The sequence below is a fragment of the Saccopteryx bilineata genome, chromosome 1 (genome assembly GCF_036850765.1).
Source record: "Saccopteryx bilineata isolate mSacBil1 chromosome 1, mSacBil1_pri_phased_curated, whole genome shotgun sequence".
NCBI lineage: Eukaryota > Metazoa > Chordata > Mammalia > Chiroptera > Emballonuridae > Saccopteryx > Saccopteryx bilineata.
This window is the reverse complement of record NC_089490.1, coordinates 364,675,756-364,690,817: the sequence shown is the minus strand read 5'-3', so window position 1 is coordinate 364,690,817 and position 15,062 is coordinate 364,675,756. Positions and strand designations below refer to the sequence as shown.

Here is a 15,062-nt window from a genome sequence, read left to right as displayed (position 1 = left end):
CCCTATGTTTTCCAGTACTTCACAGAAAATTGTACAGTGATGGCTTTCTCCAGCTGGTCTTATCTGAGTCCGACAGCCTGCTCCTTCCAGGACAGAATAGTGTACCCAGGACACAGACCTTCTCTGCAGAGAGGATAAGTACATCCCTACATACTGCTGCCCGATCATTGAGGCCAGTAGTTGCCAAAAACAAACTAACCACCTGATTTCCCTGGGCCTGGAATGTTTGAAATCCTCTGCCCACTTGTTCAGCCACATATTAACTGCAGATCCGTGGCAAATTGCAGGGCACTCATTGGCAATGCACAGGCAGACACGAGCTTGTTAACAGAATGCTGTAATTGATATCACGTGATTCATTATGCGCAGCTCAGAGGGCTGCAGCAGAAGCCCACTTTGTGGCCGGCTGCCGCTGGCACCACCAGCCTGGAGCAGTTGTTCCTGGCTCTGTTACGGCTCTCCAGCACCATATCTGCAGGGGCCAGAGCAGCCTGAGGCTTTGGCCTTATCTTGCTCCCTTCCTCTAAGTAAGGCAGCCCCTGCCCCCAGGCTGCATGACCTTGAAGGGAGACCATTCATTCAACAAACATTTTTGAAAATGTGTCAGACATGCAGTAGAGAATAAGAAGTTCCTGCCCTCACAGAACTCACAGTCCTTCTCAGGGCCTTTATCTCCTTATTATCAAATAGGTAGGAAAGATAGAACTGGTTTCATCACTCTCTTCTAGCTCTAAGATTTCAGAATCTATGATTCTGGATTATAAACATTTATTATTGAGTCACAGTGTCAATCTTAGTCATTTGTACCCAATGCTAAAGAGAATAAAAATGAAAATTTCAAATTTCAAAATCTGGATGGGAACCATGGACACACGCTAGTTAGTTCAGTTTTTTCACTTACAGATGGGAAAATGAGGCTAACAGAAGGCCGTGACTTGCCCAGGAGTCCAGGGACAGAGCCAGGAGGGAGGCTGGTTTCCGAAGCCCGAGTCTCCCCTCCAGGCCTCGTGCAGCTGCCCTCGCTCAGCGTGGCTGCTGAGCCCCTCCTTGGATCCGTTCTCTGCTCAGCTTCTCCAGCGGAGCTTTCCTGAGTCCCCCCTCCCCACCTCTCCAGCCACTGCTCCTGGGCTCCCTTCCCAGCCTGCTGCCTGCGAGTGGAAGGGAAAGGAGTAGCCCTGGCCCCTGAGCCTTAGAAGGCAAAGAGGACTGGAATTCACTTAGCCGCTTCTGCCAGAAAGATGGACAGGAAGAAGGTGAGGTGGGATGCGAAGAGTTTGCTCTGAGTCTCGGACAAGCAGAGGCAGGCACGCCGCAGTGACCCAGGAAGAGGACCCGGTGGAGGTGGCCAATGGGTTGCTGCTCGGGAGCTCACAGGAGACCCGCAGAAGGGCCTGCCTCCCCTCAAGCCTCAGAGCCCCTGTGCACATCTGGCCTTCACCTGTCTCCAACACCTCGCCAGTGGGAAGAATCTAAAGCTGAAAGGAACAGAGGACGTCTCAGCCATTCTAGTGAGACAAGGGGAGTGAGCTTACTGCACAGAAGTCAGCAGCAGGAGGCCCCTCGCTTTTGCAGGGACCAGAATGTCTCCGTCTAGGTGGAGGAAGATGCTGTGGGTATAGCAAGGCTGTAGCCAGCTGCCAGAGCCTGTCACTTCACCACAGTGCTGGGACCAGGACCTCGAAGCACCATCCTTGACTAGTGAAAAAAGTTCCTGCTCTTTGGTGATCCCTGAGGATGGAGGTGGTCAGGGGTAGGAGTGGGTCAGAATCTTCTCTTATGGAGACCTCTGTCCATCCTATGTCTTCAGATATAATTTCAGTCTCCTGAATTGATCTTTGTTATTTTCTACACTGTACCTTGGTAAAAAAATAATAATAATTTTCCAGTAGGGACATAACATTGTTCTTAAAAGAACTACCTAATCCATGTACGTAAGATATATCATGTGTACCTATAATGCTTCAAAATAAATCATTCTGAATTTTTGAAAAGGACTGCAGGTCATTTGGCAGTGAGCTGGAAACCCGAGTCTGAAGCGCTGGCTCCGTGTGCCCTTGGGCTCGTTCCTGCGCCCTGCCTGCCGCTCCGCTGTCCTGCCTGCAGAGGGACCGGAGCGCGCTGGTGGTGGTTTTGTTCTCCTGGCCTGTAAACCAGTTCTGTTCAGTCACTTGGATAATTGTTAAATGTACAGATTCCCGGGCCCTGTTGCATATCTGTGGAACCTCAGAATTGAATGCCTGGACGTTTTTGGTTCTAACAATCCTGCAGGTGATTCCAGGTGATGCAGCCAGGTTTTGAGTAGCTGTCTTAAGAACCCCTTGCTTCTGCTGTTTTAGAACCCTTTGCCTTCTCGCTCTTGCTTGGTGTCCTGATTTGCTCTTGCCCTGTTTTCCCGAGAAAGCTCCCCTCACTGGACTGGGAACCTCCCAGGAGCAGGGGTCATAGCTTGTCCACCTCTGTACCTGGCACCCAGCGCCGTGCCTGGCGCAGGAGCAGCGCTCAGTAAGCAGAGGGAGCGCGGGGCAGGAATGGGCTTTCGTGGCTTCACTCCCACACATCCGGGTGATTTCCATAGCTTTTCCTGTAGACTCAGTCATTGTAAGTCTTCTGGTGTGACAAACGAAAGAAAAACAGACTTTGCAACCTAATAAAACTGGATTTGAGTCTCAGTTTCACCTCTTGCTGTGAAGTGATTTATCCCAAGTCATTTAATCTCTTTAAACTGCAGTTTCCTTGATTATAAAGTAAAGATAATAACACATGTTACTCAAGATTGTTGTGAGGATTAATTTACTACATGAACATGTGTACATAAAAGAGCTTGACATGCAGTAGGAACTCAGATGCTTTAGCTACTCTTCTTCTTTCCGTGGCCTAAGGGGGGGGGGGACTGGCAGGAAAAGGAGGGGTGATCAGAAGACTGGATCAACCCCAAACCAGCTACAGAGGTGACACCTGGCCTTTGTCATCTGCTGGCTTCCCCGGACCCCAAGGCTCTGACGGAGGCCCAGGCACTTTGGTGGATCCAGTGTGCTCAGCCTGGGCACATCAGAATTCAGGCTTGGAATCCAAATGCAGTGTGCCCTCTCTGTGACTCTGTTGCAGGGAGGTAGAAATTAGGAGTAGCAAAAGGAATTCAAGGAACTGTTGCACGCCTGGTGTCTGGGTTTGCGAAGGGAACCCCACATTCATTCAGAATGGCTAATTCCCAGGGCCGGAGATCTTTGGGCTGGTTTTGTTAGTATGTCACCTCCCCTCTCCTACACTCTGTGTTGGAACGGCCACAGCATGCTGCTTTTCATAAAAGTCTCTCTTTCAAACCAAATCCAGCTGTTTCAGCCCCAGAAGGGCAGTCTGACTAGCTCTCTTCTGGGCAAAATGTAAATGTTATCCCTCCCCACATGCCTCCAGCACCACAAGAGGAATAATAGCCACCCTTTACCAAATGCCAGCTGTGCTGGAATCTTGATGACATCACGATGAGAAGGTGTTATTGGCCCCGTTTCACGGGGCAGCAGGTTGTAATTCAGACTACAGACTTTAGAGTTAGCCCGAGATTCAAAACCTGGCCCCACCAAGTTTGAGAAAAACCTCTCTGAGTCTCAGTTTTTCCTCAGCGAAATAGGGTTGCATAAGGTAGACCTCAGAGCACTGTGAGGACTAAGTGAATACCACACGTGTGGTTCTTAACAGCGTCACACATGGTAAGTCCTCCGTAAATGTTACTGTGGTAACCGTGGTGACAGTGCCATGATCTTTTCCTCTGCAGAAGATAGCCCCTAGAACGGGATGAGGAGAGATGACAGAACATCCACAGTCCCAAGTACCGAGGAAAACTTGAGAGCAGCTCGGGAATGCTGTTAGAAAAGGACCCGCTGTGATCGATTGCAATAAACTCAGAAAAGAGCTCCATTTTATTTATTCATTCAATGGATTTTTATTGACTACCTACTGTGTGTCAGACCTGAATAAAATGACAAAACCAACATGACACATGATCCCTGCCTTTAAGTAGCTTACAGTCTCTTCGGAGAGTCTGACACTTTAAAATAATTGCAATAAATGTAAAATTCCAAATTAGAATAAGTGCTATGAAAGAAGGGGACAAGTTGCCATGAGGTCCTGTGATAGGGGTTCTGATCTACTGCAGGTGGTTGGAGGTAGCTTTGCTTAGGAGGTGCCATCTGAGCCGAGCTCTCAAGGATCGATAGGAGCCTGTTAGGTAAGGGAGTAGATGACGCTGGGGAAGGGCTGTCTCGGTATTTGGGCCAGCATGGCCCCTAAGGTGGGTGGCAGCTGAGTGCTTTCAGAGACTGGAGAGGGTCAGTATGACCTGAGTGCAGAGAGTGGGGAAGAGTGTGAGGTGAGGCAGGAGGAAGAGAGGGGTCAGGGCCTTGTAGGCCTTGTTAAGGACTTTTGTTTCTCTTTCTTCTAAGAGCATGGGGACCATTGGAGGATTTGGAGCAAAGGCTGATGTATGTGTGTTGTATGTGTGGAGAGTGATATCACCAATTTGATATTTACAAGAGAGCTTATTGACAGCTGTCTTGAGAATGGGCTGCAGGGTGCAGGAGCGATCGTGGGGAAGCCAGTTGAGAGGAAGCTTTTGCATTCATGCCAGTAAGAAATATTACTGGATAGGGTTAGTGCAATGGCAGCAAGGTTGAGAAGGAAGAGGCACGTTGAGATATTAGGAGATAAAATTGGCAGCACCCAATGGTTAAAGAGAGCTATGAGGAAGGAGAAAGTAGGAAGGACAGCCTCCAGGTTTCTGGATGTGTAAGTGGATCATGGCCTTGCCATTCTAAGCTAAAAGAAAAAAAAGAAGGAGAAAAGGTGGAAGACTACCAGGTTTGGGTAGAAATGTCTTGACCTAAATTTGAACACAGTGCATTTGAGGTGCTTTGCAGACGTCCAAGTGCAGATGGTCCATGGCCAGGGCTACTGATAGCAGGACGGAGGCCTTGGGATCCCTCTGGGCATTCCGGCTTAGTTCAGCCTCTCTGGGGGTCAGGCTGGTGTGATCCAGTTGATCTGAGGACTCATGGTTTGCTTTCCACCCTTTGTGATTTTGTTTCCTCACCGGAATATTCTGGAAAGGATGCCATGAGGAAATTCAGCCTAAGGAGGGGTGTGAACAGTCTGGGGAGAGAGTCTGCTTCTTTAGAGGAAATATTTCCAGTATTGATGCATGTTTGAATGCTTTTTCCCAAATCTGTGAGTGAGATATTTGTCTTTGATATGTGTTCTTCCATTTGTTTCCTTAGTTATTTGTTGATTAAAATATTTGCTTATTGCCTGACCAGGTGGTGGCACAGTGGATAGGGTGTTGGGCTGGGACGCAGAGGACCCAGGTTCGAAACCCGAAGAAAACCCACAAGGTCACTGGCTTGAGCCTGGGCTCATCTGGTTTGAGCACAGCTCACCAGCCTGAACCCAAGGGCGCTGGCTTGAGCAAGTGGTCACTTGGTTTGCTGTAGCCCCCCCCTCGATCAAAGCACATAAGAGAAAGCAATCAATGAACAACTAAGGTGCCACAACGAAGAATTGATGCATCTCATCTCTTTCCCTTCCTGTCTGTTTGTCCCTCTCTCTGTCTCTCTGTCTCTGTCATACACACACACACACACACACAATATTTGCTGTTAGTATATATTGACAATCTGGCGGGCATAGTGCCAAGTCAGAGAGGACCCCTGGTTCTTTGGGAAGTGATGTTTTCAGAGCCCATCCGGCATTGCTGTCCTTATGATCATAAATCAAGCTGCCCTTTCTCGGAATGCTAAATCTCCAGGGTGCTGACTGCTGACTTTATCAAGAGGGCACGTTCTTGAGTTCACAGTTGGTTTTTCAGGGGCTCCCTCTGCAGCTGAGATTCCCAGGTCTGTCTCTGGGTCTGTTCTTTCTTTTTTTTTTTTTCATTTTTCTGAAGCTGGAAATAGGGAGAGACAGTCAGACAGACTCCCGCATGCACCCCACCGGGATCCACCCGGCACGCCCACCAGGGGCAACACTCTGCCTACCAGGGGATGATGCTCTGCCCATCCTGGGCGTCGCCATGTTGCGACCAGAGCCACTCTAGCGCCTGAGGCAGAGGCCACAGAGCCATCCCCAGCGCCCGGGCCATCTTTGCTCCAATGGAGCCTTGGCTGCGGGAGGGGAAGAGAGAGACAGAGAGGAAAGTGCGGCGGAGGGGTGGAGAAGCAAATGGGCACTTCTCCTGTGTGCCCTGGCTGGGAATCGAACCCGGGTCCTCCGCACGCTAGGCCGACACTCTACCGCTGAGCCAACTGGCCAAGGCTCTGGGTCTGTTCTTATGAAGTCTTCCTAGACTGTAAAGAATCAGTAATAATGCTGCTTCTTGACTTTGAATGTGGCTCAGTTGGGCAGGCTTAGTACCTATGTCCCGTCCTCCAACCCTGAGCCTGTGCCAGATGTTTGGTTTGTTGTCTAGGCGCATCTCTGTGTGCAGGGGAGGGTGAGAGAAGTGGCAGAGCAGGACTGTGTCCTCCCGTGTGATGGCTGAGGAGGGTGCCCCGTGGGCAGAGGAGTGACTCATCCACCACTGGCCCACGTGACAGGACCTTTGCGTGCCCAGGTGGGATAGATATGTGCCTTAAGGACATGTTTGCCTTGTGAAAGTCTAAACACACACAAGCCACATGAGTTCAGGCCAGTGGTTACCATCATGATAAGGAGCATAGTATTCTTTTACAGATCCTCTGGTATATTTAACATGCAGTGCAGAGAGAAAGGGGAAAAACTATGTGAATGTTGGTGCTCATGGGAAGCTGACATTCCCTATGTCTGTGGAGCAAAGAACTTCTTACAGCTGAACAGATGGTGAGTCCCTGTTAGGGAAGGTATTCCTGCAGGAGCAACTGTGTGGGTGACCATTTGTCAGGTGGAAGAGAGAGACCCCTTCTTGGGGACGGGGGGATGATGGACTGAGAATTGCACCCCTGGGATTCTCTGATTCTTGGTTTTCTTCTTTATCCTGAAAAGTAAGTCTGCTTAGGCAAGTCTGTCAAGGATTTGAAGTGTCCTTGAAGTCAGAAGGACCTCGGCTAAATTCCAGCTCCACCTCTTCTAACAGTATGACTGGGCGAGTCACTGTCTGAACCTCCTCCCGTCAGTCTGCAAAACCAGGTACAGAAATATCTCCCGGAGTTTTGTGTACGCGGGTCAAGTGAGTTGAGCCTCGCAGCCAGCAGCTCAGGATGTAAGAAGGGGAGACGCCTGTGGTGCCTCTGACCAGCTGTCGGCCCTGCGGTGTGTGCGCATGGCCGAGTCCGCATGCTCTGCTCCGGGAGAACATCCATTGCTCTCTGGGCACGAGTGCAGGGCATGTGTCAGCTCGCTGGCAGCCTGGGGTGGCTGGGACACCATGTCCTGTTTCTGCCTGAGGACACACCCGCTCAGCAAACGGTTAGCCCACCCGGCTTAAGTTTCCCAAAAGAACTCGGTCCCCATTGCAGAGAAACCCTTTCAGGTGCCGAGGGTAGCGAGCCGCTTGCAATCTGACCCTGTTAGAATTCGGGCTATGTCCCTTTCTCATGCCAGCTTGTTCCTAAAGCTGATTTTTATGTGGAGTTATTTTCCAAATGTGTTAAACTCTTGAAATATGTTTTGATGGTGTCTAAGGAAGTTTACACTTATAATTTTCCAGGGGAGCATTAGCAAGATACAGAAGACTAGCCATTGGATGGAGCTAGCGTAGTCCCTATAAACTCAAAGCCATTTGCTGCCTGCAAGCTCCTTGACACCCCATGTGTGGCTTTGCCTTCATATGTCACCACCTAACACACTTGGATCATGACAGCCTGAAGACACTTGTCCTTGTTCAGTGTGCCCATCACAGTTATCATAGTTCCCATCCTCGCACACAATGTGCATTTGTGTTCACTGGTTTTCTTCTCTAGTATTTCTGCGGGCTCTGTAGGGTGGAATTCTTGGGCCCTTTATTCAGAGTAAGAGAGCATGGCTCTTGGAAGGTACAGCAGTTTGTCTGAGTCATGCGGCTAGTTATTGGCAGAATTGTGTTTCAAATCTTGGTCTTATGAGGGGCAGCCTGACATAGTGAAAATACCACCCAGCATTTGCATCTCACCTATGACATTCATGAGCTGTGTGACCTTGCACAAACTAGTTATTAACATTATAAGTGGTTCTTAATAACAGTAGCATTTACAAAGCACCCTACACTGTCTTCCTACATTCTCACACTAGACCTGTGAGATGGGTTTTATTTATCCATTTTATTTTTATTTTTACTTTATTTTTTATATTATTTATTTTTAGTATTTTTTATTGTTTTGCATTTTTCTGAAGCTGGAAACAGGAGGCAGTCAGACTCCCACATGCGCCCGACCGGGATCCACCAGGCACGCCCACCAGGGGGCGATGCTCTGCCCCTCTGGGGCATCGCTCTGTTGCATCCAGAGCCATCCTAGCACCTGAGGCAGAGGCCACAGAGCCATCCTCAGTGCCCGGGCCATCTTTGCTCCAATGGAGCCTCGGCTGCGGGAGGGGAAAAGAGAAACAGAGAGGGAGGAGAGGGAGAGGAGTGGAGAAGCAGATGGGCGCTTCTCCTGTGTGCCCTGGCCAGGAATCGAACCCGGGACTCCTGCACGCCAGGACGACGCTCTACCACTGAGCCAACTGGCCATGGCCTCTTATATTACTTATTTATCTGTTTACAGATAAGCATGCTGAAATTCAGAGAGCTAAAGTAGGTGGTCTGAGCCTAAGTTTCTCAATGAGACCGTCACTCCCCCCGCGGGAGGGTGGTTGTGAGGACTGACTGCGGGAGGGGATGTGGCTGAACTGCAGAGCAGACTCTGTGATGGGGGAGGTGCTCGGTCAGAGCCCCTTTCCTCTCCCTCGTCCCCCTTCTGATCTCTACTCCAGTGGTCTCCGCTGCATCGCATTTACTACATTTGGACGTGGAGGCCGTGCTGAGTCCTCTCCATCACGTTCCCTCCCCTTCCCCTGGGGGCTGCTTCAAGGCTCCGACCTGCCCCGCGTCAGTGACCGCTGCTTAGTGTTACGCCAGTTCAGGAAACACCATCCTTCCCTGGCATGCCGTGTCACACCCCTGACGTTTGTTCCAGGACTATGTCTGGACCGCTGAAGCCTACCCTTCAGCCACAGGGCTTTCCCCCTTTTTCTAAGGCAAATACAGGTTTCTTTCCTAATTGTGGCATCTTGCCTGGGTCTTTGAGGTTATTCCATTGCTTCATGAGGCCCACACATGGGAGTGACCTGGAACCCAGTCTCCTGACTTCCAGTGTCATGTTCTGCAGCTTATTATTTAAAGTTCAAGAAGAGTGTGCAATAGGCCATAGGAAAAAATAGGAGTCCTGTCTTTAGGGATCTTCAGAAATTTATTCATTCAGCTTTGAATAAATATTTAGCGCCTATTCTAAGCCAGACTCCGCATTAGACGCTGGGCCATGGCCGTGAAGGACAGGTCTGTCTGTCATGGAGCTCACACTCTAGTGGGAAACATAGATAGTAAAGACACAAACAAGTAAGTCAGCAAGGTAATTTTAGATGTTAAGTGCCATGAAAGAAATAAACAGGGCTCTGGGGTAGAGAGTGACTGGGAGATGTCTGTGCACTTTGGATAGGATGGTCAGGACAGGGCTCGAGGAGGTGACATTTTGAACTGAGATCTCAAATGAAAAGCTGAGGCACAAGCGTTCCAGGCAGAGGGAGCAATGAGAACAAGACCCAGCGGTGGAAAGGGCTTGGCCATTCAAGGAGTGAAATGGATATCATGTAAGAATCTGGGTGGCTGGGACATGGCGTGCCAGAGGGAGTGGTGACAAGGGCAGCGACAAGCAGGAGCTAGGTCATGTTGGGCCCTGGAAGCCACAGAGGAGTTTGGATTTTTTTTTTTTTTCTAGAATCAATGGGAAGCCACTGAAGGGTTTTAAGCAAGGAAGTGATGGGATCTTAAAGAAAACGGAAACAGCTAAGTGGAGAATGGATTGTAGAATGTGAACGAAGACATAGAAGTACCAGCTAGGAGGCTGTTATAATAGCCCAGGAGAGTTGACCGTGGCCTGGGCTGGGTTATGACAGTGGAGACAGAAACAGATAAATTTGTGATTATGTTGAAGTTAGGACAGCAGGTCTTGATGAAGGATTAAATGAAAATTTATTCTGCTCAGTCTACTCAGTACCCAATTAGTGTAGATCAAAGTGATATCTATGCCAGGATGTGCCTCTGCAAGTTTAAGAGACTATAGATAGAGGTTAGTTTTTGCATTTCTTTAAAAGACAGCTGGGAGAAGTGAAAGGGGGGAGAGGTTTTCAAAGAGTTCAGTCACTCCGCAGGCCTATAGCAAGTGCCTTATTTGTGGCTGTTCTGCTGGTGGTGGATAAGACAGGCTCTGCTCTTTAGGACCTTCCATTTCTTAGGGGAGGTAGAAATGTAAATATATAGTTGAATCTCAGTGAGTCAGTATAATGGCAGAGGGACAGACAAGGAGATACGGGAACTCGGAGGGACAAGGGACTTTTCATAGGGGAAGTGAGGGATGGCTTCATAGAGAAACCAGGCATCAAAAGTAGGGGCCCTGGCCGGTTGGCTCAGCGGAGGAGCGTCAGCCTGGCGTGCGGGGGACCCGGGTTTGATTCCCGGCCAGGACACATAGGAGAGGCGCCCATTTGCTTCTCCACCCCCTCCTTCCTCTCTGTCTCTCTCTTCCCCTCCCGCAGCCAAGGCTCCATTGGAGCAAAGATGGCCCGGGTGCTGGGGATGGCTCCTTGGCCTCTGCCCCAGGCGCTAGAGTGGCTCTGGTCACGGCAGAGCAATGCCCGGGAGGGGCAGAGCATCGCCCCCTGGTGGGCAGAGCGTGGCCCCTGGTGGGCGTGCCGGGTGGATCTCGGTCAGGCGCATGTGGGAGTCTGTCTGACTGTCTCTCCCTGTTTCCAGCTTCAGGAAAAAAAAAAAAATGGGTAGGCCCTGGCCAGGTAGCTCGGTTAGAGCGTTATTCTGATATTCCAAAATTGTGCCTTCAATCCCCGGTCAGGGCACATGTAAGAATTAACCAATGAATGCATAAATAAGTAGAACAACAAATCATTGTTTCTCACTCTTTCCCTCTCTCCTGCCTTCCTCTCTCTCTCTCAAAAATCAGTAAGTAAAAAAAAAAGGGGGGGGGGAGATTAAGAGAGAGAGCATTGCTGAAAATAGGAAGAGCATTTGCAAAGACCCAGAATCCTAAAAGGGAGTGGTGTATTCAAGAACACCTCAGTGTGGCTGGATTATAGAGTGCATGGTGGGAGGTACAGGCTGTGTTGAGTTGTTGACTACTCTGTGAAGAGTATTGTAGGGCACATTGAGCGTGCCGAATTAATCCTTTAGGCATCAGGAACCAAGAGAGGTCTTAAAGCCCGGGTCTAGTTGATGGAAAGCAAATAACTGCCCCATAGACTGCAGATCAATCACATCCTCATTTCCCACTGCGTCTGGGCGGCCTCAGAGCTGTTCTCAGTATAGCGCTCCAGGCAGTCACTTCCAGGCAGACTGGAATTGGTGGAGCATGAGGCCTGTTTGCCATTCCCAGAAGATGAGTCTGTGGATGGGTTTAAAGAGAGAAGTGTTCTGAGACCCGAAGCTACCTTTCACAGTTGTCTCATCAGCCGCAACTCTAAATTGCCTACACTGTGTAAGAAACGGCAGAGGACAGTAGGAGAGAACCCCGGGTTCCTGCTACTGAAGAGAGACGGCTGCTAGGCTGGAGGGAGGAATAACAACCTAGTTTAAGGGAACATATTTCTGATGGCAGCCATGGTTATATGGCTTCCAAGGGGGCAGTGCTGAGGCATAAAGTACCAGCCTTTCCAGGCATTTCAGTCTCCTAGCCCTTGAATGGATGCCCCTGACCTGTAGGGAAGTGCAGGGCTCCAGCAAATGCAGGGCTGCCTTGTCCAGCAGACGCTGGTCCTTTTCCCAGAAAGCTCTTTCGAAGGCCATCTAGCTCCTTTGAAGGAAGTAAAATGTCCTGCGCCAAGGAATCCGGAGGTGACCATTAGTCTGAGACCTCAATGATGGTTGTGATTGTCTCTGCTACTTTCATACCCCTGGCACCCCGCAGAGAACTTGGCACACAGTGTGTGCTTGGTGTTGTTCGTTGACTAAAGAACAGAAATTAAAAGAGCTAATCCTGGCTCTTGAGTCTTAGTTCTCATAGCTATATAACAACCTCATTGGCCTCTAAGGCCCCTCACATTCTGCTGTCCTAGAATTCTAGGATGATGACTAGGATGGTTCCGAACAAGCCAAGTTAACATTCAGAGCACTGATCTGCCTCGGGTTTAATCAGGATAAACTATCACAATCAAGCTTTGCTGCACAGCATCTCAGGCATGCCTTCTAAAAACAGAGACTGCGTCTGTCTCTGAGTTGTGAAGAAAATGTATTAGTTTATTTTAAACAGCAAGATTGTCCTTTTTGTAGGGAAGGAATGAATTAAATCTTGTCTTTCCGACGAGGGATTTGAATCGGGATTTGAATCAGTGTGATCTAAATTTAAGTATCCATGCAGAGAACATGTATTGACATCTGCTATGAGCAGGGTTTGTGCTGGGCATGTGGGAGATAGGAAGATGAACAAGACGCAAGATGCGTGAGATCCTGCCGGGCAGGAACTGGTGGCCTCGTCGGGAAGCAAAACAGACGCACTTGACTGTGACCCTGGCTTGACAGAGAATAAGCTGGGGTAGGCCAGATCCAGGGCTAGGGGAAGTCAGAGGAGAAACCCCTTCAAATACATCATACAGGCAAGAAGTCTGCCTCTTACCACATTGCGTAGAGCTTAGAATTCACTGAGCCAGTGTGTCCGTGAGGATGTGCTCTGTGGATGTACCTAGAGCTCCCGCTCTGCCTGCAGCCGCCAAGTTGAGCTCCTCAGCCCAAGCTGTTGTTGGCAGGGAAACCCTCCAGGCATTTGGCTAGCAGCCTTTCTGAGCAATGGGTACACTGCACTGCCAAGCTCAGTGGTTCCTTTTTATGGCTCACATCCTTGCAGTTGATTAAGAGAAATGTTCACTGGAATAGTAATTTGTATTCTTTCTTTTGTAAGACTGGGAACTATTTGCCCATGTGACCCTTTCTGCCTTGGCTGCCACTGAAATCCAGCATCTAACTGAAATGGGAGCATCTGCTTCTGACATTTATCTAACAGTTACTTGTCAAACCCTTCTTAGTGCAGGGCCCTCTTTAAGTGGGTAGGAGACTCACACAGACCCTGTCCTCAGGGAGCCAGGCCCAGGGAAGACCAATATCAGCTGTGAGAGGGGACACAAGAAGTACTAGCAGTCAGAGGAAAAGTTGACTTTTAGGCTCTGGTCATAAAGGAAAGACCTAAAAGAACCTTGTGATTTGGACCTGGACGAATGTAGGAATCGTACACATTGGAGTGTATGTAGTATAATACTAGGTCGGCTAAATAAAATAATGACAAAAGCATTGAGGAAGCAAAAAGCTCCTGGCATGTTTCAGGAACTGGGAATACTTCAGTTTGACTTTAGCAAAGGAACACAAAGGGAATAATGCTCAAGTATATTTTGGGCCTTAGTTCAACCTGCTCTAACTAGATACTATAGACTGGGTGGCGTAAACACCACACATTTATTTCTCATGGTTCCGGAGCCTGGAAGTTTGAGATCAGGGTGCCAGCATGGTTGGGTCTTGCTGAGAACCCTCCTTCTGGTTCACAGAGGGCCATCTTTTCACTGTGTCAGCACCTGGTGGACAGCAGAGATAGAGGAAGCAAGCTTTCTTTCCTGTCTCTTATTGGGGCACTAATCCCATCATGAAGGCCCCACCTTCATCATCTGATCACCTCCCAAAGACCCCCGTCTCTACATACCATCACATTGGGATTAGAGCTTCAGCATATGAATTTTAGGGGGGACACGGCATTCAGTTCATAGTCAGGCCAGATCCCGGCTGGCCTCCTTAGATATTCCAGGGTAAGACAATTATATATTTAATTCTCTAGAGAGTAAGATATCAGTAATAGTGTTTAAGTAGGAATGTGCCTAAAATCCTGGGGTTAGCGAGAACTTCGGAGGTGACCCAGTCCAGCTTTCCATCTCACATATGAAGACTGAATCCCAGAAGGGCGAGCTACTAACCTAAGGACAGACAACCAGTTAACGATGGAGTTGTAGCCAGGGCCAGAATCAGAACCAGATCTTCTGGCTTCAAATACAGTGGTCTTTTACACTCGGTGACGTGATCTATGCTCTGGGAAGATTAATGAGGCTTTCTAATGGAAGTAGATGAAGGGACAGTTGCTAATGGGAGGGAAAGGAGAGGCAAAAGACAGGCAGAGCCTTGGGAGGCTTTTATATAAAGTTTGGGTGAGTGCTGGCCAGGTAGCTCAGTTGATTAGAGCATCATCCCTATATGCCAAGGTTGCAGGCTTGATCCCCAGTCACTGCACATACAAGAATCAACCAGTGATCACATCTCAGCCTTTTGGCTAAGATCAAGCGTAGGTAATCTGTTTATATTGGTTTAACAAAAGTCAACCAGTGAATGCATAAATAAGTGGAGCAACAAATCGATGTTTCTCTCTCCCTTTCTTGGTCTCTCTAAAATCAATCAATCAATCAATCAATCAAGTTTGGGTGAAAGATAACCCCTGAGGTCTTTAATCAGGGCCTCAGCAGTGGGTGAGGGGGAAGGGGCTGATGGGACCACAAAGGTGAAGTCAGTGGGACGTGGACGTGAAAGCGGATGAGAGAGAGAAGTCTACTGGTACTTCTTCACTTGCAGTTCTTCTTCACTAAATTGAGTCTCTCTTTCTCTTTCTCTCTCTCTCTCTGTCCCTCTTGCCTAGAGGGCCTGGTCCTTTTCCAGAACTTGGGCTTCCAGGTCTTAAGTCTTCAGAAATGTGATCCATTTTCCAGTCACTACTCTGGCTTCCTGGTGTCACGCATTGGGTATTGGAACTACCACCATCATCCGAGTGTCTCTGGTTTTAGGTTTCCTGCCAGGCCCCGTGAAGGTGCTGTCTGTGTGACTTGCCTCCCATCCC

General features: G+C 49.0%; 1 protein-coding gene across 6 annotated transcripts in view; it reads left to right on the top strand.

The window, feature by feature from the left end:
* Nucleotides 1-15,062, top strand: part of SERGEF (secretion regulating guanine nucleotide exchange factor) — a 207,490-nt gene that overhangs the window by 157,829 nt on the left and 34,599 nt on the right. The window contains exon 12 of one of the 6 annotated variants that reach the window (XR_010728089.1): nt 16-2,570. The exons of the other annotated variants lie outside the window; for them this stretch is intronic. The gene's annotated coding sequence lies outside the window, so the exon portion shown is untranslated. Of the gene's footprint in view, nt 1-15; nt 2,571-15,062 lie in introns of those variants that run through there. 6 annotated transcript variants of the gene reach the window in all.